Genomic DNA, 26,447 nt, shown 5'->3' on the forward strand with positions numbered 1-26,447 from the left:
ATTATGAGATTTCACACAGGATTCAAATCTTACCTCATTGATTCACATCATATTAAACTATCACTGTATCGAATTCATTGCTATTGGAGTCAATTCACTGCATTAGTCTTGCTTGTTTTGACTTTGACTTGAACTTTACTTTCATTGAAAAAATTATTTATATATACATATATATATATATATATTTCTGAAGGAGGTGAACTAGAAAATAGCCAATAATTTTGGTCATTACCATATGCCCACTTGAAAGAGTCTCATAACTCTATGGGGAGAACAATATGCCAGCAATGAAATCCTGTGAGCTACATTCTTACACATAAAATACTTGCACTGTGAGTCTAGGTGACAAAGAAAAAAGACACAAAGTTCACCTGGAAAAGTAAATAGGCATGAACAACCTAGCAAAATAGAACCAAATTAAAATGGACTAATGTATTGGAACAAGGTATCCTAATCAAAGTTGCAAGACGCACAGTGCAGTGGAAAAAATACTGGATTTGGAATCAGCAGACATGAATTCCTATCCAGGTTCTATTCCCTTCTGTGTAACCACAGGCAAGTCATTTAAATTCTTTAGACCTAAATTTCTTCATTTATAAAAAGATAATCTCCTTCATTAGAATGTAAGCACCTTGAGGTCAGGAACTGGTGTAAGGATTTTTAAAACTTTTTTGTATCATTAGCACTTAGTTTAGCAGCTAGTAAACAGTCAATACTTAATAAAATGCTCATCACCTGACAGAGTTGGACTAAATGTCCTTTGACAGACCTTCCAGCTCTACACATAAGACCCCTTCATTCAAAGGGAAGAAATCTTAGAAGCCCAACTCTACCTAGAGGAAAGTGAGCAGTGTCTGCTTCTAGAATAAAAGCTTCTGGGGCCCAGCTTTACGAATGGCTCAGAAACCATGTTGGTAAAATCAAAGGAAAAGATCCTCACATGGAAATTGAAGAGGGGAATTAGCAGTAGATATCTGAGAAGCAAAGCTCAATCACCAATATTCCTCTCACCTGTAGGATTGGATTTAGAATTGGTCCTGTGTATTAAGAATACTGACATCTGGTTCTGTAATGTCTTGCATTGGCCACTTGGTTTCAAATGTGATCAATCCTGTTTAGCAAAGCCAAGTGCCTTATACATAGGAAACACTTAATGAATATCTGTTGAATGGGATGGAATGGAATGGAATGAAACAGAATAGAAATGATCAGAACCACTAAGTTTTTCTGATGAAAATCTCATTTCTGAGATATATGGGGAACTGAGTCAAATTTATTAAAATAAGAGCCATTCCTCAACTGATAAATGGTCTAGGATGTGTCAACATGGAAATATAGAGATCCCCAGTTTATTAGTTTGAGTGTAGAAACCCCAGGTTTTGACCTTGTCACAGGAGAGGTTTCCCCCTGAGGGAAGGTCCCTCTTCACCAGACAGTGAACTTCCTGGTAGTTTGGGTGGGAACAGCTAATCCCATCGAATATTGAACATCCCTTTTGTCCCAATGGTTTCTCCCCCTAGGCTAAGGTCCATGACCAAGGTGACCCAGCCCTGGGCTGAGTCTTTCCCTTTTGTGTCCATTGTGGGGCCCCAGCCCTTCCTTCTGTTATTCCTGTCTGGAACTCTTCATTTTCCTTTCTTACCATTGTAAAGTCAATTAACTGTCCCTCTCCAAGCCCCCAGGTCACCTAGAGTGGTATATAGGTTCCCCAAGTTCTTTTGTTCCTCGGAGCCCATCCTGAGTCGGTGGCACTCCCAGGGGCTGGTGACCAAGGCGTCTTGACTCTGTGCAGTCTTGGAAAGCAGCTCTGTTGTCGTATTAGTAGTGCTAACCCCTTTTCCCTTGATTAAAGAATGATTTTTGACTATTTATTTAATAGTTCTGTGTTTTTTCTAGTTGACATTAATGGAGGTTCCACCGAGATCCAAAGTCCCCGCTGTCTGAGCCCTCCAGCTAACAAGGATCCCAGACTTGAGGTACCTCACTCAACCCGTTTGGGGTTGGGTCAGGAGTTCGGTTAGCAAGGGCCAGGTAAGCGGCTCTCTTGGAGGTAGGACTTGCATCTCGTGTTTGGGAATAACTCGCTCTTTAATTAAGGGATCCTTAGTCAAGCGTCTGTGGGGTACACAGCCGCATTTGTCCATAGCCACCCGGGCGCTATTGGACATGGGTAACAGCTTGTCTGTTGTCCCAAAATTTGGTGAGGGCGGTCAGCAGCCCAAAGAACCACCTAGAAGAACGGCCATGAGTTACAGGGATTTGAAGTATGGACCTGATACAAGCAAGTAATTGGATAAATGGCAAACAGTGACAAAGGCCAATCCGAAGGTAAGCTGGCCAAGGTGGGGTTCATTTAATGAGGAAAAGATAATTGTTTCCATAGTCTGTTTTAAGTGAAGCAGGTTGAGAAATTGAAGAAGACTAAAGAGAAGTCTTCAACCAAAGGCTCGAGGAATGCACTCGAAGAAAAACCAGGTCAGAACGGTCCATAGACCAGGAGAAGGGTAAGAACAAGAGAGAGGTGAGGGCCAGGAGAGCTGGTCAGAGGCATGAAAGGTTGGCTGAAAGCTTTGAATGGGAAACTCAAGTTGGAGTGTGAGAGCCCAAGTGTTCAATTGAGAGTCTGAGTAACTGCTTTAAATTAACTAAAATAGAGAAAGTTTCTTCATGAATTGAGATACAATGGCTTGAGGTTTAAATGGTTACAAAGTTTTGCCAAAAAAAAAAAAAAGCTCATAAAAGCTTAAGAATTTAAGTTTTGGATTTCTTCTCAAATTTTCTGTGGGCTTTTGCTTGTATTGTAAGTCTAATGGATTCCTTAGGCGGAGACTTCGCTAATAATCAAATGCTGGTGATTTAAATGTTAGCAAATAATGTCTGTAAGTTGTGTTAATGGATTCCTCCCAAAAGCTGAAGAGGTGAGACCAGAACTGGTGATCTGGATATGGGAATATCCAGCAGGAGGCAAAAGGAGGTTCAGAAATTCTTAACTTTAAGGTCTAATTTTTCTTTCCAAAGTTTTGGTCTTGTTAATGTATAAAGAAGGTAAGGGTTTAAAAAAAATAGGTACTTAACTGTGGACTATAACCATTTTTTAAAATTAATTGAAACTATGCCCCAAAAGCTATTAAGCTGTGTCCACCCTTTGACCCAATGACACCATTACTTGATCTGTGCCCTAAAGAGATCAAAGAAAGAAGAGGATTCATGCACACAAAAATATTTGTAGGTGCTCCTTTGATGATAGCAAAGAATTGGCCAACTAAGGGAGATAGATGCCTATTCGTTTTATTTATTTATTTAAATCCTTACCTTCCATCTTGGAATCAATACTGTGTATTGGGTTCCAGGGCAGAAGAGTGGTAAGGGCTAGGCAATGGGGATCAAGTGACTTGCCCAGGGTCACACAGCTGGGAAGTGTCTGAGGTCACATTTGAACCTAGGACCTCCTGTCTCTAGGCCTGGCTCTCAATCCACTGAGCCACCTATGTGCCCCCTGCCTATTAGTTTTGAATTGAGGAAATAAGGAATGGTTAAACAAGTTATATATGAATGTGATAGAATAGGACTGTGCTTTTAAAAAATAAAAGAAGTAGTTTTAGAAAAAAACGGAGAGAATAGTATGAACAGATGGAAGTGAATAGAACCAAGCGAACAATTTGCAACAGACTGAGTATAAACTGATGCATATTTTCTTTTCTTTCTATCCTTTTGGGGGGGGGAAGCAAAGGGGGGGGGCAGGATGTGGCTAATGTTTTGCATTTCTGTAATCAGTTTTGTTTTTCTTACCTTCTCAATGGGTGGGGAAGAGAGAGGAAAAGGGGAAGAATTTAGAATTAAAATTCAAGGGAAGATTAGAAACTCCCTGAAGGCAGGAACTATGTCTCATACTTCTGTTTTCCCCACATCTGCTAGCACTTAACTAGGCATATATAATAGATGTTCAGTAAATGCTGGAGCAGTTAAAAGGTACTGTGGATGGAGTGCCTACCCCTAGAGTAAAGACCTATATTTAAATCTGGCCTCAGAGACTTACTGCTGTCTGAACTTGGGTAAGTTATTTAACTCTCTTTGCTTTAGTCTTCCCATTTATAAAATAAGCTGCAGAAGGAAATGGCAAGTAACAGCAATACTGTGGAATGATGAACTGTGATAGAGACAGCTATTAACAGCAACCTAGGACAACTCTGAGGGACTCGTGACAAAGAATGCTCTCCACCTCCAGAGCAAGAACTGTTGGAATCAGAATGCTGATGAAAGCATACGATTTTTCACTTGTTTATTTGGGTTTATGTTTAGGGGTTTGGGTTTCATAGGATGACTCGCCTACAAAAAATGAACAATGAGGAAATATGTTTTGTATGATAATATATGTATAACAAAGGAGGGCAGAAGATGAGTTCAATCATATAACTTGGGAAAACTTGTGGAAATTTGTTGATCCATGTAATTGGTAAAAAATAAAAATATAGAATTAAAAAAAAAGATTTGATGCATAGAAAAAGGAAGGAAGGAAATGGCAAACCGTTCTAGCTAGGATCTTTGCCAAAAAAACCCCAAATGGGGTCATAAAGAGTCAGCCATGGCTAAGGGACCCACCTTACCCCGTTCCCCCCAAAAAAGTTCCTTACATTTCTTAGCAAGTACAGAGAACAAGAGTCTATTTGGAGAGGAGAAGAAAGTAAATTATGGTTTTGACACAGATTTGACCCATCAGTGAAGACACTCTGAGGGAGCATAAATTGCCTATGACTAATCATAACCAAATAGTGTCTTCAGAGAAAGTATATAGCCTGTTCAGGGGACCGTTAGGCTTCCATGGGCCTTGTTCCACATATCCCAAACAATAATCATATTTGAAAAGGCAAACCTGTAAAAGAGGAAGAGCTAGAAGAATCAAAGAAGGATCCTAGGAGGGGTTTTTTGGGTTGGGTTTTTTTAAACCCTTACCTCCCGTCTTGGAGTCAATTCTGTGTATTGGCTCCAAAGGGATAGGCAATGGGGATCAAGTGACTTGCCCAGGGTCACACAGCTGGGAAGTGTCTGAGGCCAGATTTGAACCTAGCTACCCAGCTGCCCCAGGATCCTAGGAGGAAACAACATTGGAGCCAGCCTTTGAAGGAAGGTAAGATTTCACCAGCTAGAGGTGAGGATATTCCAGGTCACCCATACATTACCTCTGTCATTTGGAGCAGTTCACCTTAACTTCTCCATTTCAATTCTTCTTCTGTCAAATAAAGGCACTACATTGGCAGGAGCAACAGCACAGATAAAGTGAGCATCCTGTTCAAGAAGTGATGAATTTGGATGTCTGAATGCCTTCCTTATCTATAGAATGATTGGGTTAATTTAGAGAATGAAATCATCCCAAGCCCCTTCTCACCCTGAAATGTTCTCAAAGACTTCCAGCTTTGAGATTTTGTGTTCAATACTCCATGCACCTCCAGGGTAAATGAATGGGCCTGGCAGACATTTTGATAGAAGAATGCCAAGACAAAAGAAGAGGAAAAAGAGGTGTTTAGGGATGTGCCTTTGGCAATTAGGAAGGAGGGAACAGCCCCGTAGATAAATGTGATAATGCTCAAGAAAACTTTCACTGATTCTGCAGTTTCATCTCAAGTGGCCCTCTGTGGCCAACTTCATTTCTACTAAGAGACTTTATCATTGATTCAGAATAACTTGGACAAAACCCAAAATATCTAAAAGACACACATCTTGGAAAGACTGTACAACTCTGGTCAATGCAATGGCCAACCATGATTCCAGAAGAATGATGAAGCATGCTACCTACAAGTAGGGGATGAACTCAGTTTTGGACTTGGCCAAAGAGGGTGGGTTGTTTTTTTTTAACCTTAGCTATGCATTTTTGTTACAAAGGTTTTGCTATTGTTGTTGCTTTTAATAGGTGGAAGCAATAACTAGAGAGAGAAAAGGAAATTTTTGTAAATTTAAAAAATTTTTATTTTCATTTTAAACTGCCTTCTCACACATGGCCAGTTTCTACTTCAGGTATATCTAGAGTAGAAGGAATTTAATCATCTTGGCCTGGGCACTGTACCCCCAGAAACTGAGGCAAACTTTTATGAGGGAAATTCCTTAGCTCCCAAGGCCCTCTGGACTCCTACCCAAAACATCTGACCTTGAAAATCACCCTTCCTTGATTGTCCCATTGATTTGAGATGGACAGACACACCCCATTCTTTTATCCTCCAAATCAAGGGAACCACCCCATGCCCTTGGGCAAACCTTCCTCCACTGTTGAGAGTCCTCATTGTTGTAGAGTATAAATTCCCAGAATTGATATCCTCAGGGGGTGGCTTTTCCATCTTTGTTGTCCTCCCAAGGAGCAGCTCTTCCACCCAAGCTAGCTTCCCTCTATGCTGCCCTCCTGGCTAGATTCAACATTACTTTCCAAATTAATAAATTTCTCTTTTTATTTTTAACCTAAGTTTCAGAGTCTTGCATTCTTGCAAAAGGTATCCTTCCTTAACCCTGGGGGTTCCTCTGCACCCCACAACAATCTACCACCATCCACCACTTTTTACTGAGGAGAAAACTAAGACTAAAAAAGGAAAATAACTTGCCTAAGGTCACAAAGTTGCAAAAACTAAGCAGAGATTCCAACCTTGGTCTTCTGACTCCAAATCCAGTTCAGCAAGTTGCTTCCTTGCCATTATTCATTCCTTTTTCTTTTTTTTTTAATTTCTAGGGCCCTGGGGCAGCTAGGTAGCTCAGTGGATTGAGAGCCAGGCCTAGAGACATGGTCACTGTACCCCCAGAAACCCAGGGGAACTATTATCAGGGAAACTCCCTTGCCTTTGTATCCTAGAAACCCCCAATGACCCCCCCCCCCAGGGTCCTGAGATGTTTATCCTCTTTGATAGTCCTCTAGATTTAAGATGGACAAAGAGATGAATCTTTATGCCTCCAGGCAGACCCCAGTGAGATGACCACCTCAGCCCACCAAATGCCTGAGGGACTAACACTCTATAGGTCACATCCACACCATTACATAGCATCTGTTGTAAAGAGTATAAAAGCCCCAGAACTGATGTCCTCTGGGGGACAGCTTTTCCATCCATGCTGCCCTCATGGGGAACAGTCTTTCCATTCATGCTGTCCTCCCAGGAACTGCTCCCCATCTTGCTGTCCCACCTTGCTATCTGAATGGCCATTCTCAACATTACTTTCTAAATTAATAAATCTCTCTTTTTGTTTTTTAAGCTAAGTTTTGGAGTCTTGCATTCTTGCAAAAGGTATCCTTCCCGAACCCCAGGGGTACACATCCAAACCCCATAACACTAGGTTCAAATGTGGCCTTAGACACTTCCCAGCTGTGTGACCCTGGGCAAGTCATTTGACCCCCATTGCCTAGCCCTTACCACTCTTCTGCCTTGGAAACAATACATATGAAGAAGGTAAGGGTTTAAAAAAAAAATGTCTAGGGTTTTGAATCTCTTCCTGTAATTGTGGCTCTATTCCTTAGAGACAAAATTTCTTCCTGAGGTAGATTCCAGTATTTAAAAGAGATGGAAGGAAGGAGAAACTTAAGTATAGTGGACTCACAACTGCCTCTCAACCCTTCTTATCTAGAGGGAGCAGGAGAGCCAGTCTTTCACTCTTTAAAACTGTATGTTTACAGTACAGGATAACTACTGAGCACTATTCGTTTTAATCTATTGAAACTGATTATTGTAACAGCAAATTACCTTAGCTAGCTGTCAATAGCCATTCTGCTTGGAAGTTTAAAAAAAAAACTTTCTGTTTACAAGCACACACTGATGTCTACACTTCTGTCATTTCAGGATATTCAAGACAGCTGGCATTTCTTTTGACTACCCACATGAAAATTTCATTTCAGAAATTGAGATTTCAGGAATTTCATTTGCCAACTAATGATCATAAAGAAAAGTAACTGGAAAATGACCAACTTTTATTAATGGAAGTTATATGTCTATGCATTTTCACCAGGAAGTCAGCTACCTATACTGGAAAAGCACTGGAAAAGGAGTCAAGAGACCTGGAATCTAATCCCAGCTCTGCTACTAACTCATCCTCTGCACCTTAGCATCTTCATATGTAAAATAAGGAGGTGGCATAAAAACAATATTCACAGTGACAATGACAATATAGAGGGAAAAAATCAACAGAAGTCAAGCTGAGCAACTAAAAAAACAATAATGGCCCCAGAGATAAGATAATGAAACTCACAACTCCCTTTCCCAGCAGAGGACTGAAGGAACACTGGAGCAGAACAGTGTGTGCCTTGTCATTGACATAGTAACTATATTGAAAGCCTTTCTTATTTAATTTTCTTGTTATAATAAAGAACTAGGTGATGGGAGAAGAGGACAGTAGAATATTTCTAGAAACATCTGTGAGATTAAACATCAATAAACTTTTTATTGAGAAGATTGGACTTAGACAACCTATAAAGGCTTCTCAGACTGGCATTCTATGATTCTAGAAGAGCCAAATAAATTCAACTATAAGCAAATTAGGTGAACACAGAATAGTATAGTTGTCAGAACTTTGGGAAAGGAAAGACTTTAAAACTGTTACAAGGGAATCACTTTAAAAGACTGATATATATTAATTTAAGGTCGCCAAGGAATCAGCTATGTAATTCCTAAATGAAAAACTCAAGTCAGCCGTCAGCCTTTTTTGGAGTTTAATTACAATAGGAGCAAGAAAGGAATTAGAGATATATATAGAGAGAGAAAGGGGAGAGAAGGGAATAGGGCTTAAATACCCCTTCTGTTTAGGCTGGGCCAAAAGGCCCAAGCCCTTAGATAGCTGAGGCAAAGAAAAGAGATCAGTCCCTATTACTCACGTGTCCAAAATGGAGAAACAGTCTCAGAGGCCCCCACCTTCAGCTTCCTTCAGAGCAAGCTTCCTCAGAGCCCAGGAACCACACCGACCAAAAAACTCAACCACCTCCTCCCGTCTCCAGACCCTCCTATCTTTAAGGAAACCATCCAAGTTGCCTCCCCTCAGTCCTCACATCTACCAATCACTCTTCATCAATTTCCCTGTCAATGGAGGCTCTAGCTTAACCCAGGACCGCCCAGAGGTTTCTGGCTTTTGCACATGTCTGTTGAAGGTCATATTTTTCAAATGATTAAATCTTTACTCCTTTGTTACAGCCCTTTCTAAATCCTGTTAACTTGAGTATGGTAGAGATTGGAATAATTAAATTTTGATCTAGGCTGCAGCCCTTACTCAATCCTATTAGGACTGAATAGGGTGGAGATTTATTCCAAGTATCTCCATTGTATCAATTCTAAAATCAATCAAGACTCAAAGAAATTCCTGTTCTATGCTTAAGCATAGGTCAAAGTCCTTTCCATTGTTCAGCAAAGGGTTTCTGTCCTAAAGTAATCTTAAGAAGGGAAGAGAAGGAACCTCCCATGCCAATGGAGTTCCCATTCCAATAGACTATCAGTAAGAAATTTTCCAAGTATGAAATATCCCAATGGTGAAATTTTCAACAATTATAAGTCTAAGGAAATTTGAGGTTTACAAAACCAAGCAAGAGCTAGAAAAAATCACAAAATGTAAAATCAATAATTTTGATTACATCAAATTAAAAAGGTTTTGTACAAACAAAACTAATGCATCTAAAATTAGAAGGGAAGCAACAAATTGGGAAACAATCTTCATTACAAAAACCTCTTCAAATTTACAAAGAGCTAAACCAGTTGTACAAAAAATCAAGCCATTCTCCAATTGATAAATGGGCAAGGGACATGAACGGGCAGTTTTCAGCCAAAGAAATCAAAACTATTAATAAGTCATGAAAAAGTGTTCTAAATCTCTTATAATCAGAGAAATACAAATCAAAACAACTCTGAAGTATCACCTCACATCTAGCAGATTGGCTAACATGACAGCAAAGGAAAGTAATGAATGCTGGAGGGGATGTGGCAAAGTAGGGACATTAATTCATTGCTGGTGGAGTTGTGAATTGATCCAAACATTCTGGAGGGCAATTTGGAACTATGCCCAAAGGGCAACAAAGGACTGTCTGCCCTTTGATCCAGCCATAGCACTGCTGGGTTTGTACCCCAAAGAGATAATAAGGAAAAAGACATGTACAAAAATATTCATAGCCACGGTTTTTGTGATGGCAAGAAATTGGAAAATGGTGCTTGCTTCGGCAGCACATATACTAAAAATTGGAATGATACAGAGAAGATTAGCATGGCCCCTGTGTAAGGATGACATGCAAATTCGTGAAGTGTTCCATATTTTTGGATACTAGTAAAAAGACTCCAGCAAGTCATCACAAGGGTCATCCACTATGACCAGGCAGGATTCATACCAGGAATGCAAGGATGGTTCAATATTAGGAAAACCATCCACATAATTGACCATATTAACAAGCAAACTGCCAAAAATCACATGATTATCTCAATAGATACAGAAAAGGCCTTTGATAAAATACAACACCCATTCCTATTGAAAACACTAGAAAGTATAGGAATAGAAGGGCCTTTCCTAAAAATAACAAACAGTATATTTCTAAAACCATCAGCAAACATCATCTGCAATGGGGATAAACTAGAAGCCTTCCCAATAAGATCAGGAGTAAAACAAGAATGCCCATTATCACCTCTACTATTTGACATTGTACTAGAAACACTAGCAGTAGCAATTAGTGAAGAAAAAGAAATTGAAGGTATTAAAATTGGCAATGAGGAGACCAAGTTATCACTCTTTGTGGATGATATGATGGTTTCTTTAAGGAATCCTAGAGAATCAACCAAAAAGTTACTCAAAATAATCAACAACTTTAGCAAAGTTGCAGGATACAAAATAAACCCGCATAAGTGATTAGCATTTCTACATATCTCTAACCCATTTCAGCAGCAAGAATTAGAAAGAGAAATACCATTTAAAATCACCCTAGACAATATAAAATACTTAGGAATCTATCTGCTGAGACAAACACAGGAACTATATGAACACAACTACAAAACACTTTTCACACAGTTAAAACTGGATCTAAACAATTGGAAAAACATTGATTGCTCATGGGTGGGACGAGCTAACATAATAAAAATGACCATCCTACCCAAACTTATCTATCTATTTAGTGCCATACCCATTGAACTACCAAAAAACTATTTTACTGAATTAGAGAAAACCATAACAAAGTTCATTTGGAAGAATAAAGGATCAAGGATATCCAGGGAAATAATGAAAAAAAAAACAAAGGAAGGTGGCCTTGCAGTCCCAGATCTCAAACTATATTACAAAGCAGCAGTCATCAAAACAATTTGGTACTGGCTAAGAGACAGAAAGGAGGATCAGTGGAATAGACTTGGGGTAAATGACCTCAGTAAGACAGTCTTTGACAAACCCAAAAGACGCCAGCTTTGGGGACAAAAATCCAGTATTTGATAAAAACTGCTGGGAAAATTGGAAGACAGTGTGGGAGAAATTAGGTTTGGATCAACACTTCACACCTACACCAAGATAAACTCAGAATGGATGAATGACTTGAATATAAAGAAGGAAACTATAAGTAAATTAGGTGAACACAGAATAGTATACATGTCAGAACTTTGGGAAGGGAATGATTTTAAAACCAAGCAAGACTTAGAAAGAGTCACAAAATGCAAAGTAAATAATTTTGACTACATAAAATTAAAAAGGTTTTGTACAAACAAAACCAATGTAACTAAAATTAGAAGGAAAGCAACAAATTGGGAAACAATCTTCATAACAAAAACCTCTGACAAAGGTCTAATTATTCAAATCTATAAAGAGCTAAACCAGTTGTACAAAAAATCAAGCCATTCTCCAATTGAAAAATGGGCAAGGGACATGAACAGGCAGTTTTCAGCCAAAGAAATCAAAACTATTAATAAGCACATGAAAAAGTGTTCTACATCTCTTATAATCAGAGAGATGCAAATCAAAACTCTGAGGTATCACCTTACACTTAGCAGATTGGCTAACATGACAGCAGAGGAAAATAATGAATGCTGGAGGGGATGTGGCAAAGTAGGGACACTAATTCATTGCTGGTGGAGTTGTGAATTGATCCAACCATTCTGGAGGGCAATTGGGAACTATGCCCAAAGGGAGATAAAAGACTGTCTGCCCTTTGATCCAGCCATAGCACTGCTGGGTTTGTACCCCAAAAAGATAATAAGGAAAAAGACTTGTACAAGAATATTCATAGCTGCACTCTTTGTGGTGGCCAAAAATTGGAAAACGAGGGGATGTCCTTCAATTGGGGAATGGCTGAACAAATTGTGGCATATGTTGGTGATGGAATACTATTGTGCTCAAAGGAATAATAAAGTGGAGGAATTCCATGGAGACTGGAACAACCTCCAGGAAGTGATGCAGAGCGAGAGGAGCAGAGCCAGGAGAACATTGTACACAGAGACTGATACACTGTGGTACAATCGAACGTAATGGACTTCTCCATTAGTGTCAATGCAATGTCCCTGAACAATCTGCAGGGATCTAAAAAACACTATCCACAAGCAGAGAATAAACTGTGGGAGTAAAAATGCCGATGAAAAGCAACTTCTTAACTATAGGGGTTGAGGGGATATGACTGAGGAGAGACTCTAATGTACACTCTAATGCAAATACCAACAACATGGAAATGGGTTCGAATCAAGGACACATGTGATACCCAGTGGAGTCGCATGTCGGCTATGGGAGGGGGGTGGGGAGAAAATGATCTTTGTTTCCAATGAATAATGTTTGGAAATGACCAAATAAAATAATGTTTAGGGAAAAAAAAGAAATTGGAAAATAAGGGGATGCCCTTCGATTGGAGAATAGCTGAACAAATAGTGGTATATGTTGGTGCTGGAATACTATTGTGCTCAAAGGAATAAAGTGGAGGAATTCCACAGGGACTGGAACAACCTCCAGGAAGTGATGCAGAGTGAGAGGAGCAGAACCAGGAAAACATTGTAAACAGAGACTCATACACTGTGGCACAATCGAATGTAATGGACTTCCCCATTAGTGGCAATGCAGTGATCCTGAACAACTCTGAAGGATTATGCAAAAGAACACTATTCACATCCAGAGGAAATACTGCAGGAGTAAAAAAAACGAAGAAAAACAACTGCTTGAATACATGGATCAAAGGGATATGACTGGGGATATAGACTCTAAATTAACATTCTAGTATAAACAACAACATGGAAATAAGTTCTGATTAAGGACACAAGTAATACCCAATGAAATTGCGGGTGGGTGGAGGGGAGGGAGGAAAATAATGTGATTATTGTAACCAAGGAATAATGTTCTAAATTGACAAAATAAATTAATTCAAATGGGAAAAAATAAAAATAAAAGAGCCAAATAAGTTTAAATGGTCTCTGGATTTCATTTTTAAGATATCTTGTTTTCATTGTTGAGCTTGCTTGGAGAAAGGAATAAAAAGATCACAGAATTTAGAACTAAAAGGGACCTTGGAGATCAATTAGTCTAACCTCTTCATTATAAGATAAGGAAAGTGAGGGCCAAGAGGGTAGGGAGATTACCCATAGTAATAGAAAAACTGGAGTTCAAATCTTAATCCATTTCCAGTGCTGTCTTCACCTCACCATAAGGTGGGTAAAGTTGAAAAAGAAATGATAAATGGAAATTGGTAGGTGAAAGATGTGTTTTGTGAGCTCAGAATGCTTTTAGAAAGAAGCTAACCCTGGACAGGGGAACCTTTTGGTCAAATACAGAAGAGAAGAGGTGCTGAGCAGGGGAAAGAGCCAACAGAAAGAGACAGATGTCCCCCGTGGTGTAATGGGAGCATGATGCCTTCACTTAGTACTTCCTAAGAAAAGGAAAACCAGTAACCTACAAAGACAATGTCCTGACCAAAAAAAACAAAAAACAAAAAAAAACAACTTCATTAGAGTATAATGATTGGTTCCTTGTCTTCCCTGAGCTAAAAGAACTCTGCAGGGAGACATCCTCAACATGTTTTGTAGTCGTTTTCCTGCTCTCACAACCAATTACATGCCAAAGGGCAAAAATGTTTCACTAAATAACAAAAGCCAATCATTTCTGTACCTTCTGTTCCTCTTTAGTTTAGGAAGACAGATTCCAAAATACTCTAAGATTATTCTTGTGGTAGATTTTCATCTGCCACAGAATGTCTTCTTTGCCAGCATGAATAAAAATATGGAGACCCAAAAAAATTCAATCTTTTCAAACCAGGGAGCATATTGAATGCAATTTGTTGTATTGATTTTTAAAACATAAATACCATGTGCAAGACATTTCCAGTAATAAAAAAATTTTTTTTGAAATTATTTAAATAATCTATCTTGGCTGTATTCTCTACAAACTCAGGGAAAACAGCTATCAGGCTCCAGCCTCAGCTGCACAGACTGGCCTCCTCCCCAGTAACATAAAGCAACATTTATGACCCCCAGCATGATCCTCTTCCCTCAGCAGTACAGTCAAGGCACCTGGTGAAAGCTTTCAATATGTCATGTAAATCAGCATTAACTCTGATAAATCAGAGAGAGAACAAACACATAAAATGTGCCATGACTGAGAAAAAGAAAATGTAGCTGGTTTGCAAGAGCTCATCTTTGCAAAACTGTCATTACCCCAGCATGCAGGAGAACCAACAGAATCAAACAGGACAGAAGAAAATGGAAAATAAGGAGAAGGATGTGTGTGTGTGTGTGTGTGTGTGTGTGTGTGTGTGTGTGTGTGTGTGTGTGTGTGATGCCAGTGAGGGGAGCGAGAAAACCAAATTATTGGAAACACCACAATTGCATAACTATTATTGAGCTTCATGGTTTGAGAAACAACCTCTGGCTTCTAATTCTCTGGAAATCAAGAATATTTCCATCCCAAATGTTGAAAATGGTTTCTAGACATCATCTTTGAATCATCTGAAAAACCAGATAAGAGTTTGAAAAGGACCATAGATTTAGAACTGGAAGACCTTACAAACCATCTATTCCATTTTATAGATTAAGAAACTGAGGCCTGTAAAGCTTAAGTAACTTCCCCAAAGTCACACAGGTAGTGACCTAGAAGTCCAAACCCAGATCCTCTAACTTCAAAACGGGTACCCGTTTCTATTATGATCCCTCCGGGTATACTGTCTTAGTCACCAATAGCAAACCTTGAAAATAGTATCAGATCTTTTAACTAGTAGAGATTTTAGGGGTCATCTATTCAAGCCCCTTCATTTTACATATGGGGAAAGTGAGACTGGGAGTTGACTTGCCCAAGATCACCTAAGTAACAAGAAGCACAGCTCTACTTTAACTTTGGAGTCCCAAACTGAATTCTCTTTTTTTAAAAAAAAAAACCCTTTACCTTCTGTCTTAGAATCAATACTGTCTATTGGTTGTAAGGCAGAAGAATAGTAAGGGCTAGGCAATGGGGGTTAAAGTGACTTGCCCAGGGTCACACAGCTAGGAAGTATCTGAGGTCAGATTTGAACCCAGTACCTCCCTCTCTAGGCTTGTACCATCTCTAGGCTTGACTCTCAATCCACTGAACCACCCAGCAACCCTCTTGACTTCTCTTTCAAATAAGTCACAGCTATTTTCCTAAATAGTTTTCTTTGACTAGGCATGAGTGAGATTACCTAAAAGGTCTCTGCTGCTTCCAATGTGGTCTGGGTCTATTTTAGGCTAGGCTTCTTAGGATTAATTTCTGACTGCTTCTGATTGATAGTAGGATCAGTTTATCTCTGTAGCTGAAATACAGCATCATGACATCACCAAATGGTGATCGCCAGTTCTATCACGAGGAATCATTGCCACAAGGAATCAAGTCTCAAAGGTATGAATATGCCTTGGTCATATTTTCCCTCTAAGTGTGTGCCTCCATACATGTTGCCTTCATGTGTCCATTCTTTCCATTGGTGGTATACAGATTAATAGAAGCCTCCGGTTTATGGGGGAAATGTTTTATTCCTACTTTCCTTGCTATGTTATTTCATTAAATGTCTCTGCTTTGAACTAGCTTGTTTGGGGACAGTCTTCTAGAATAAAGGACACCCTTCTGGGAGGATGTAGGGCTCTCCTATTGACCCTTGCTTTCACAGTGTCATACCCCCACCCAATGTAAGAATGGCTATCAAAAGCTTATGTCCTTGTCTGGGTACCCAGTTTCTATCTAAGGAAAGTCCTATAGTGGAGAGGAAAACAACCCTTTAATTAGTTCAAACGCTGAGAACATCATGTAAAACAATAGGAGTCAGTTCAATGCAAAGTTTTATTTCAAACAATAAGGAGAAAAGAAAGGGGAGAGGGAAAAGGAAGAGAGGAAAGGGGAACCTAACATTACACCTCAGGCTGCACACTACCATAGCATATAACTCATGTAAGGTCAGCACTGAGTTATACATGGATTCATCCATCAGAAAGGGAGTGCTCCAGAGTGACTATCTGAGGGTGGGATTTTTATGCTATGATTTTGGGTGCCTCCCTAGAAGCTGGACGAGTTGCACGTCAAGGGTCAGGGCAAAATATTATTTGGGAGTTTATTATCAAGGAGTAAAACAAGCTGGAAGTAGACAAAATGGGGGGGGGGGAGGTCATAGCTGTAAAAACCTTTGGAAAATATTATTGTGAGTATTTTTCCATGACTATGTTCTATAGGCTTACAGCTTCTCTTAAGGTGAGAGAGTCATGATGGCCTCAAAACCTTCAGGCTTAATCTTTTAACAATGGTTTCCATGCATATATTCTATAAACTATTTGGCATGGTGGTCTCAAGAGCACCAGGACTAATCTTATAATATAACTGTATCCTTTGGCTTTATTAAAAGGGCAAATGTACCAGTAGGGACTTGAAAGGAATTTCCTTTTTTGACTGAATATATACACAGAGTAACTTGAACCCAGGGTAGCCTTGACTAGGGGACTCAATGTTCATTCCCCAAAAGCCGGAGAGAATAATATCTGTACTTCTTATGTCACTGAGATTTTGTTAGGAAAAAAATGTTGTGAATTCTAAAGCACCAAAGAAAAGGTAAAATTACTCTCATGGGCCTTGTCACATTCCCACCTCAGAAATATTCTAGAATTTTTAAAAAGACACTAAAAAAGATTGACACCCAGAATCTTAACCTGAACCACACAGTAAGGATTATTAGTCTCAGAGAAATTAAAGCTGGCAGGACACCGAGTATCTAGTCCAACATATTCATCTTATTGTAGAGGAAACTGAGGACCCAGAGGGAAAAAATTATTGACTTGCCCAAGGTCACATAGGTAGTAAGGACTAGAGCAGAAGTTGGATCCAAGGCTCTCCAACTCCAAATCCAAAGGTCTTTCCACTCCCCTGAGCTGTTGAATAGTTCACCAATAGTGATGACCACTTGGGTCTTCTAAGATTTCTATGTGGGGATGATTAAATGGCTCAGGAAGCAGTGTGATGGTGAAAAAAGCAGGTGACAAATATTCAGTAAATACCTAAGTATATACAACACCTGGGAGGAGACAAGTCAGGCAACTAAAAGGGTATAAGTGGGGCAGTTAGGTGGCTCAGTGGATAGAGATCCAGGCCTAGAAATGTGAGGTCCTGGGTTCAAATTTGGCCTCAGACACTTCCTAGCTATTTGACCCTGGGCAAGTCACTTAACCCTATTACCTTTTCCTTACCACTCTTCTGTCTTGGAACAGATAACTTAGTCTCAATTCTAAGACAGAAAGTTAAGGTTTAAAAGAAAGGAATAAGCCAGAATAAAATAGATATGATCAACTCTAAAGTATTCATATATATGAAGGCAGTCATGACACTTTATAAGAGGGTGTCCCAAAAGTCTTAGTGCAATAGTAAGCTTTCAATTCTCTAAGTATTATTCGATCATACAAATACCAAATGGTGACTATAACTTATCATCCAGTCAAGCTCCTTCTTTGAAGTTATTTGTCTCTTCATTTCCTATAGTACAACAGGTTTTCATCACCCCATGACTTTGGGAAAACCTCCTCCCCCCAACCCCTTGCTCCAGAGTCACATCCTCACTGCTGTAAAAGAATACAAAACCCCCAGAATTGAGGCATTCTGGGAGCAACCCCCTAGGTTGCTCCACTCATGCTCTCTTGCTGTCCTCCTAAGGAGCAGTTTTTCCACCCATGCTGTTCCACCTAGGAGGCAGGCTTCCACCTAAGCTACCTCCTGGTCAGATTCAACATTACTTTCCAAATTAATAAATTTCTCTTTATTTTTAAGTAAGTTTTGGAGTCTTATATTCTTGCAAAGGGTATCCTTCCCAAACCCCAGGGGATCACCTCTGAATCCCACATCATTTTGGTTACTCTTTCCTGTTTACATTTTTATGCTTCTCTTAAATCTTGTATTTGAGAGTCAAATTTTCCATTCTGCTCTGGTCTTTTCATCAGGAATGTTTGTAGGTCCTCTAGTTCATTGAATATCCATTTTTCCTCCTGAAGGATTATCCTCAGTTTTGCTGGGTAAGTGATTCGTGGTTGAAGTTCTAGCTCTTTTGTCTTATGAAATAGTATACTGTATGCCTTTCAATCCTTTAATGTAGAAACTGCTAGATATTGTGTTATCCTGATTGTGACTCCACAATATTTGAATTGCAATTGCAATATTTTCTCACTGATCTGGAATTTAGTTCTGAAAGTTAACTATAACATTCCTGGTATTTATCCATTTGAGATCTTTTAGGATGTGATCAGTGGATTCCTTCCATTTCTATTTTGCCCTTTTGATTTCTTGAAATATAATGTGTAAGCTCTTTTTTTGATCATGGCTTTCGGGTAATCTGATAATTATTACATTATCTCTCCTGGATTTATTTTCTAGATCAACTGTTTTTTACACACTGAGATATTTCATATTTCTTCTATTTTTCATTCTTTTGATTTTATTTTATTGTACCTTGATGTTTCACAGAGTCATTACCTTCCATTTGCCCAATTCTAATCTTTAAGGCATGATTTTCTTGAGTGAGCTTTTTAAATTTCTTTCCCCCATTTGGTCAATTCTAGTTTGTAAAGAATTCTTTTCCTCAGTGGGTTTTTGCACTTCCTTTTCTGTGTGGCCAATGATGCCTTTTAAGAAGATCTTCTCTTCAGTATATTTTTGTATGTCCTTTTCCATTTGACCAATTCTGCTTTTTAAATAGTCCCCTTCATTGGATTTTTGTTCCTCTTTTGTTAATTCTTGTGAACTATGGGGTGGTAAAACTATGAGATGGGAGAAATGGGTTCCAAATTGTATTAAATAAGGTGGGGGAGTGGTGGGAGTCAAGAAGAACAATTCAGTTAGCACAAAGGGGTCAAGCATATGGCCAATAATCCTAAAATTCAGAGTAGTCAGAGCAGGCAATTCAAATAAAAACATTTTTGGGGACCCTGGGTAACTCTTGTGGCCTGTCTAAATGGAGATTTTTGAACCCTAGACTTCATTCCCCAGAAGTCCTTGGTATTTCCCAGAATTCCCTATAATCTCTCCTATATCTTCACATTGGTGAGATCACATTATTGTTATTTAACTGGCAGTAACACCTCCCACGCTCTCTTTCTTTGCAATGATGCAACAAATATGGTGGTAAGGTGTGTAAAAATGGACTTGAATACAGGACTTTAATCCCTAGAAGTCCTTGCTTCACTTCCCCAAAATGCCTTGTAATCTCACCCAGGCCAAGAGTGAGATAGAGTATTTAACCTGATTGAAAAGGCTTTTGGCCCTTTTTTCTACTTCCACTTTGGAGCACACGTGGCTCTCCACCTAGCAGGCAAGATGTGAGTGGTCATGAATAGGATCTCTGGGCCTAGACACGTGCCTTTCTTACTTGTATTTTTCTTAAATTCTCAACCTTTAATAAACCTCTAAAAATATAATACTCCTTGCAGAGAGAAACTAATTTCTACCTGCCTCAGCTTCCCCTAAATTTTAATCTTTACAAGTGGGGATGGCTGAAATGGCTAACCAGCCATGGGCACATGGTTTTTATTTTGTATCCTCTTTATTCCTTGATTTCTAATGATCCTTAATAAACCTCATAAAATATAATATTTTATTATTAAAGATATAAATTTAATTTTTACAGCTTTGCTGTAGTTGACTCTGGAACTCGAGCCTAAAGTAGCTCCTCAGACTGCTTCCTTTAGACGGTCACATGGTGAGTGATAAGACTGACTCCCCTTTCCCTTGGCTTTCTGGGGAGGCCCCCTTGGCCAAGGCCTCTGAACTCCTACCTGACTCAGCCTGGGCTAGAGTAGTTTAAATTCTCTTTCCCTTCTCTCTCTCATTCTTAATTTCTTCTTTCTATTGAAAATAAACCACCATAAAATTCCATTCTGATTTGAGTGTTTCATTGGGATTTAGAAATTAAATCCTGGCGATCAACTATATTTATATTCAGTCTCAACCCTAAATTTACCCTTTAACAGTCTTGGGGACTCGTCTCTACTGTATTACTGTTTTATTCTGAAAATCATTTTGTACTCGCACATGGCTGACACAGTGTTTCAATGATTATTAGCTATATATTTTTTATTTTTAAAACTCTTTTATTATTATCTTTTTCTTGCATGTGCAATATACTATTTCAGTTTTTTTCTTTCCTTTTTATATTTGAAGCACATGTCACCAGTATTAAGAAGATTTTCTTTACGTTTTTTATTTTACAGTACTATGAGTTTAAAATATATTTGCTATAATGTCAATGTATACCCAAAATACTTTAGACTATAAAAAAATGATGCCATTAATTGTTTGAAAAAAATTATGGGACTTTGCTTAATGATTCTGTCTGATTCCAGGACAAGAAAATACAAAAAGAGCCATTGCACAGTTCCAAAGAAGCAGAAAGCTAAACTGCATAGTGCCAATCAAGCATATGGTCGAAGAGACCAACCAATCCCAATGGGGTTGATGAAAATTTTGAGCCATGACAAGAGGACTTGAATGTGTTTGGGGTTCGAGGTTGCAGCTATTTAACTTGTGGTAAAGGTAGTTCTTCCTTGTCCCGCATTCTACCAAGTATCTCAAATTTGGCTCCTACCTGGCTCCTAAAAATCTAGTCCGTATTCTGTCTTTCATAATGTGGCAACTTTCTGTAGTCCTGGCTACTGATTGGGTAAATGCTTATTTTCTTAAATCATTTCAATTTGGCCCTGATTCAAGGACCTGTTATAGATATGTTTTTCCTTTACTTTGAATTTTTAGACATAGGACTTTGATAGTCTATATTTCATCCAGAAATTATTTTTTTATTTTTTATTTTTTTTATTTCTCTTGCCAATTGATTCATATACCTCATAACTCAGCCTTGCATCCCTAAGTGATCCCTGTGTTTTTCAATCACCCTCTTGGTGGGGGGAGGGGGATACATAATTATTATTATTTTAAATTGCAAAGTGTAAATTCCCTTTGAGAGTAATTTTAGGTTAAGAAACATGCTACCTCTCCAAATCCAGAAAGTGAACTGTTTGGAGAAGACACCATGAAGATGCCTCCACAGACCACAAGCTGCACCAGAAGATCCAGAGTGAACTTTTGAAAGGCAGAACAAGGGAGATTTGGAAGGTGGGAGGAAAAGCCTTGAAAGGAATGCTAAAACTAAATTGAAAAGGAAAAGTCCAGGGAGGTTGTGCCCACTGGAAGGGCCAAAGAAGGATGTTTCCTAGATCCAAACAGGACTGACAGTCCAAACTGCTTTTCTCATAATTACCACCTGGTGGCTAGATCATGCAAAAAAAAAAATAGCTTTTCTACTACCCTTTATCTTCTTCCATTAAATGCTTTGCCAAACAATGACTCTGCAAATGAATTTGTGGATGCAATTGGTGGAAACAAAGACTGAGAATTCTGCAAAATCCATTAGGAAAAAGAGTGATTAGTAGCTAGCTACTCTGAGATACTAAAACAGGAAAAGGAGCAAATACTTACACCTCTGGTGTTGGTGGTTCCCAGTACAATTATGATGTAAAATAGACATCCTGATTGGGGCCTGTGTCTTATTCATCTTTATATGTCCTTCAGTGCCTGATTTAGAGTATTATGCATAGAAGGAAACTGAAAAAATAGAATAAGTGCCTAGAAATGGTTATATTCAGTTTTTAATGAACATTTCTACATGAAATAAGTTAGGCTTATGTGTTAAAAAAAGAAATAGGAAATAAAATACCACTATATTGCCCAGTGAAAATTCATTATACAGACACTGTCAACTAAAAATGACCTAGTTTTTTCAAAGGATATATCAATTCCAGCTATCAACATGATTATTTCCCATAAAAATCATTGATGATATTATAATTGTGGTCCCAGATTTAATATATCAAAACACTTAGGTAGTTAGCCATAACTTACAGTTGTTTATTTGTTGTTTTTTTTTTTAAACTGGGTCTTGTGAGGAGGGAAAGGGGTTAATTTTAAAAGGGTTAGACTGGATTGTTTTAGAGTGTGGTTGCCAAGAATTTAATTTATTCCAAAGAAATTTATTTACAAAATGTAGAAAGAGTGAAATAAGAAAATCAGAGAGAGGATAAGGTAAGGCTCTCCTGAGGTTAGGTTTTTTTTTGTTTTGTTTTTGGAAAATCCAGCAGTTAAGAGTCAGATTTCACTCACCACGTGTCAGTTCAAAGGAAGAGATTTTTAGAACAGCCTCACCAGGAACAAGGTCTCTGGTCTAGTCAGCAGATTCTCTTCAGCTTCCACTCCAAGAACAACTCTATTCAGGAAGTTGTCACTCCCTTTTAAAGACACTTCCTGTTGTGTCAATTCCTGTGCCTTCCCCTAATTCTACATCTACCAATCACAGTTGAAGTCCCGCTTTAGGACTGCCCAGGAGGCAGTCAATTCTGATTCGTCACCCACTATCCCACACATGGGTCACAGACCTCCCATACTCAAGAATGAATGGCGTTTTTATACCTTTGGTGATTAAATCTAAAAATGGGCAGATCTTCCTACTCAACTTTTAAGTAAGGTTTTTACACTCTTGGTGATTAAAATCTAAAAATAGGCAGGGGTTACAATTTAATCTTCATAATCAGGGAAGAGTTAATTATTTTCATTTTCACAATCAGGGGAGAGTTAAACTTAATCTTCACAGTCTTCTTATTTCACCAGGTTGGCTGTCTTGGCCACTCATGTGCCTGGTACTGCTAATGACTATCACAGAACTTTGACCTGTTCTGTTTCTGACCCAAGCCAGTGTATTTCTCCTTAGGAAGCCTGATGGTTCCAATTCTTTTAGAATGGGACACCATAATGGTGCCAAATTTAGTGAGGACATTGGGTCAACTTTAGCCCAATGCAAATCAAATCTCTCAAGTTCAAGCAATCTACCAGCCTCTGTTTCTCCCAATAGCAGGAATTATAAGGGCATATCACTATTCCCAACATAATTTTCCTATCTTAATGATCAATATAGGGCATCTAGGATAGAGTGCTGAGGCTGGTCAGGAAGCCTCATCTTCCTGAGTTCAAATCTGGCCTCTGACATGTACTAGCTATGTGACTCTTGGCAATTCACTTAACCCTGTTTACCTCAGTTTTCTCATCTGTCAGACAAGTTGGGAGAAGGAAATGGAAAACCATTTCAGTATCTTTGCCAAGAAAATCCCAAATGGGTTCACAAAGAGTTTGACCCAATTGAACAACAACAAAATAATTAATATATACATATATTCTTGAACCTCTTGATTCAAAATGACATAATTTTAAACCGCTACCTAAAATAGGCTGATAGAGGTAGAGCTGGAAGTTGGCCTTCAAGGTTCTCTAATACAGCCTCCTTTTTTCAGAGGACGAAAATGACATCCAGAGAAGGTAAGTCATTTGCCCAAGATCACACATATATCGTGAATGGTAAACCCAGGCCCCTTGAATCCATTTGGTATTCTTTCCAAAGCACTTCCTCCCATGTGTCAATAAGGCAACAGAAGTTAATGGAAAGAATATAATATGCTGTTTCCCATCAGGTTATTTAATAGTAAATTATATAAACCAGAACTTCTAGTTGAAGAGATTGAGAGGAGAGAAAGAGAGAGCAAAGTGGGGAGACAGAAGTTGAGAGGAAGAAAAAGAGGAGCGAGAAGAGAAGGGAAGATAGGAAAGGAGATGAGAGAGAAAAAGAGTGTGGGAGAAAGGGAAAGAAGGGGCAGGGAGAGAAACAGAGACAGAGAAGAGAGAGATAGAGAAACAGAGACACAAACACACACACACAAAGAGAGAGAGAGAGAGAGAGAGAGAGAGAGAGAGAGAGAGAGAGAGAGAGAGTTGTTCCTAATAAGTTATTAAAGAAACAGAGGAATAAACACAAATAAGTTAAAAATGAGAGTGCTATTGGCTTAAAACTTTTGTCATCCTCTCAAGATAATTTGGAGTTATTTAAGGCAGAAAGTCATTTCAAGACTATGAAAAGCTCCTGTGCATTTGAACAAAGGGGACTTGTGAATATATAGGACCAGACACATATCTTGAGGCTAAAGTGAATGATGCTTGGCTGTCAGGCATCCTCCTGAATTGTGTTTTGGGAATATATGATAATCAGAAGTCTTAGGCAATAGTAAAACCCGGGCACTGTAGCTACATGGGAATATGTTAAGAAAAGATGCTGAGCTTGGAGTTAGAAAAGTGGACTTAAAACCTGCTCCTCTTTGTTATCTTTGGCCAGTCATTTCCCTTCTTTGAACTTCAGTTTCTTTATCTGTAAAATAGGGACAATAACACACAATCTGCCTCAAAGGTTGTGAGGTCAGCTAGATGGTAATGTGAAATATTGTAATTTTGGATCTTAGGGTTAAGACTAAGTAGCCTCCTAACTGCCATTCATGAGGGCAGAAAAGATTTCTATTTCAGATCCTCTTCTGGAGAAAGAGGATCATAATTCACCAGGGATCTGCGACATAATATCCTCACCCTGAGAACTTTTGAAAGTTAAAATTGATCAAGACCACAAAGTGCTAAGGTTCCAGGGATACGTTTCAGAGAGTTGCGAGAAACATAGTTTAAGTGACTTGTCTAAGGCCACAGAGTTCAGACCTTTAAAAGGAAAGATTCCTGGACTTAGTCTGCCTGATTTAATGCATAATGCATTCTACCCTGAATTGTTTTGATCACAGCAATGCCTAAAGGTTGCTTTCTAAGATGTGGAAGTTGGAGGTAGCAATGTATGTTCAGGGAGGATGCACACTGATGAAATGACAAATTCCTAAAGTGTTAAAGTATTATAATGATCAGAAACTAAATAATCAAATAATTAGTCACTGAATCAAAAAAGCAATCACATCAAACTGGAAAAAAACTAAAGGATCATAGTCATAGATCCTCTTAGAACATCGAATTCTTTAACTTATCCTCCCCATATAATCTGTTTCATCCATCTTATTCTCTCTACCCACATGGCTATACTCTAATCCAGGCCCATACCACCTATTGCCTGGCTATTGCAATTGCCACCTAACTGATATATATGTCTCCAGCCAGTTCTAGTTTATCTCATTTGTCTCATCTCAAATTCATACTCCAAATGGTTTCCAATTTGACATTTCTTAAAAAAAAAAAAAAGCCTTACCTTACATCTTGGAACTAATAATGTATAATGCTTCCAAAGCAAAAGAGCAATAAGAGCTAGATAGTAGAGGTGGAGCCTTGCCCAAGGTCACACAGCCAGGAAGTGTCTAAGGCCAGTCTTGAACCCAAGACCACCAATCTCCAGGCGTGGCTCTCTGTTCACTGAACCATCTAGCTATCCTTAGTCAGAGACTTTTGAGATCATCTTGACAACCCCTTTTTTTTGTGAAATAAAATTAATCCCAGAAGTGAAGAAATTTGCCAGAAGTCACACAATCAATTAGTAGTAGAGATAAAGAGCCAGAGCCTAAGTCTACTGATTCTCAAGCTCATATACTTTGTGATTTAGTTGAAAAGGTATTCGGTAGCCTTAAAAGACAAATTGCATCAATTCTTTAGCTGCCTGGCTATTTGGACTGATACAAAACCTAAATTGGATCAGTCACTTAATACAATTGAATCTACTCCTTAGTAATCAATCTGCACAGTTTATCCAATCAGTCATGAAGATATAGACTCTCTAGTCATTTAAATTGTTAGTTCCAGACTCATGTCCTTGGTATATAAAATCCTAGCATATTCTAGATGTTTCCTTTAGTTGATATTCTTCCTCCTGTTATAATCCAGCAAGAGTCACAAAATAGGCAGCATGGGATGGTGGAGAGAGTCAGGAAAAATCAGCATTTGACTCTGATGCTAACTAGCTGAATGAGCCGGACCAAATTATTTCATTTCTTTTTGCCTCAGTCCTTTCATCTGCAAAATGAAGATAGAATCACTTTCAACTTGTAATAAAAGACTTCAATAGTGAAAGAGTTTTGGCACTTAAATTCCAGCTCTCTACTATAAAAATGGAGATTTGAACCCCAGACTTCAATTCCCAGAAGTCCTTGGCACTTCCCAAATGCCCTATAATCTCACCTGAGTCCTCA

General features: G+C 38.7%; 1 long non-coding RNA gene and 1 other non-coding gene across 2 annotated transcripts in view; one reads left to right on the forward strand and one right to left on the reverse strand.

Annotated features, from left to right (window-relative positions):
- LOC103101618 (uncharacterized) overlaps positions 1-26,447 on the reverse strand; it is a 97,697-nt gene that overhangs the window by 28,656 nt on the left and 42,594 nt on the right. The gene's annotated exons all lie outside the window — the stretch shown is intronic.
- Positions 10,148-10,255, forward strand: LOC130455314 (U6 spliceosomal RNA). Its single transcript, XR_008913228.1, has one exon. It is a non-coding gene; the product is annotated as a U6 spliceosomal RNA (small nuclear RNA).

The sequence above is a fragment of the Monodelphis domestica genome, chromosome 6 (assembly GCF_027887165.1).
Source record: "Monodelphis domestica isolate mMonDom1 chromosome 6, mMonDom1.pri, whole genome shotgun sequence".
NCBI classification, from domain to species: Eukaryota; Metazoa; Chordata; class Mammalia; order Didelphimorphia; family Didelphidae; genus Monodelphis; species Monodelphis domestica.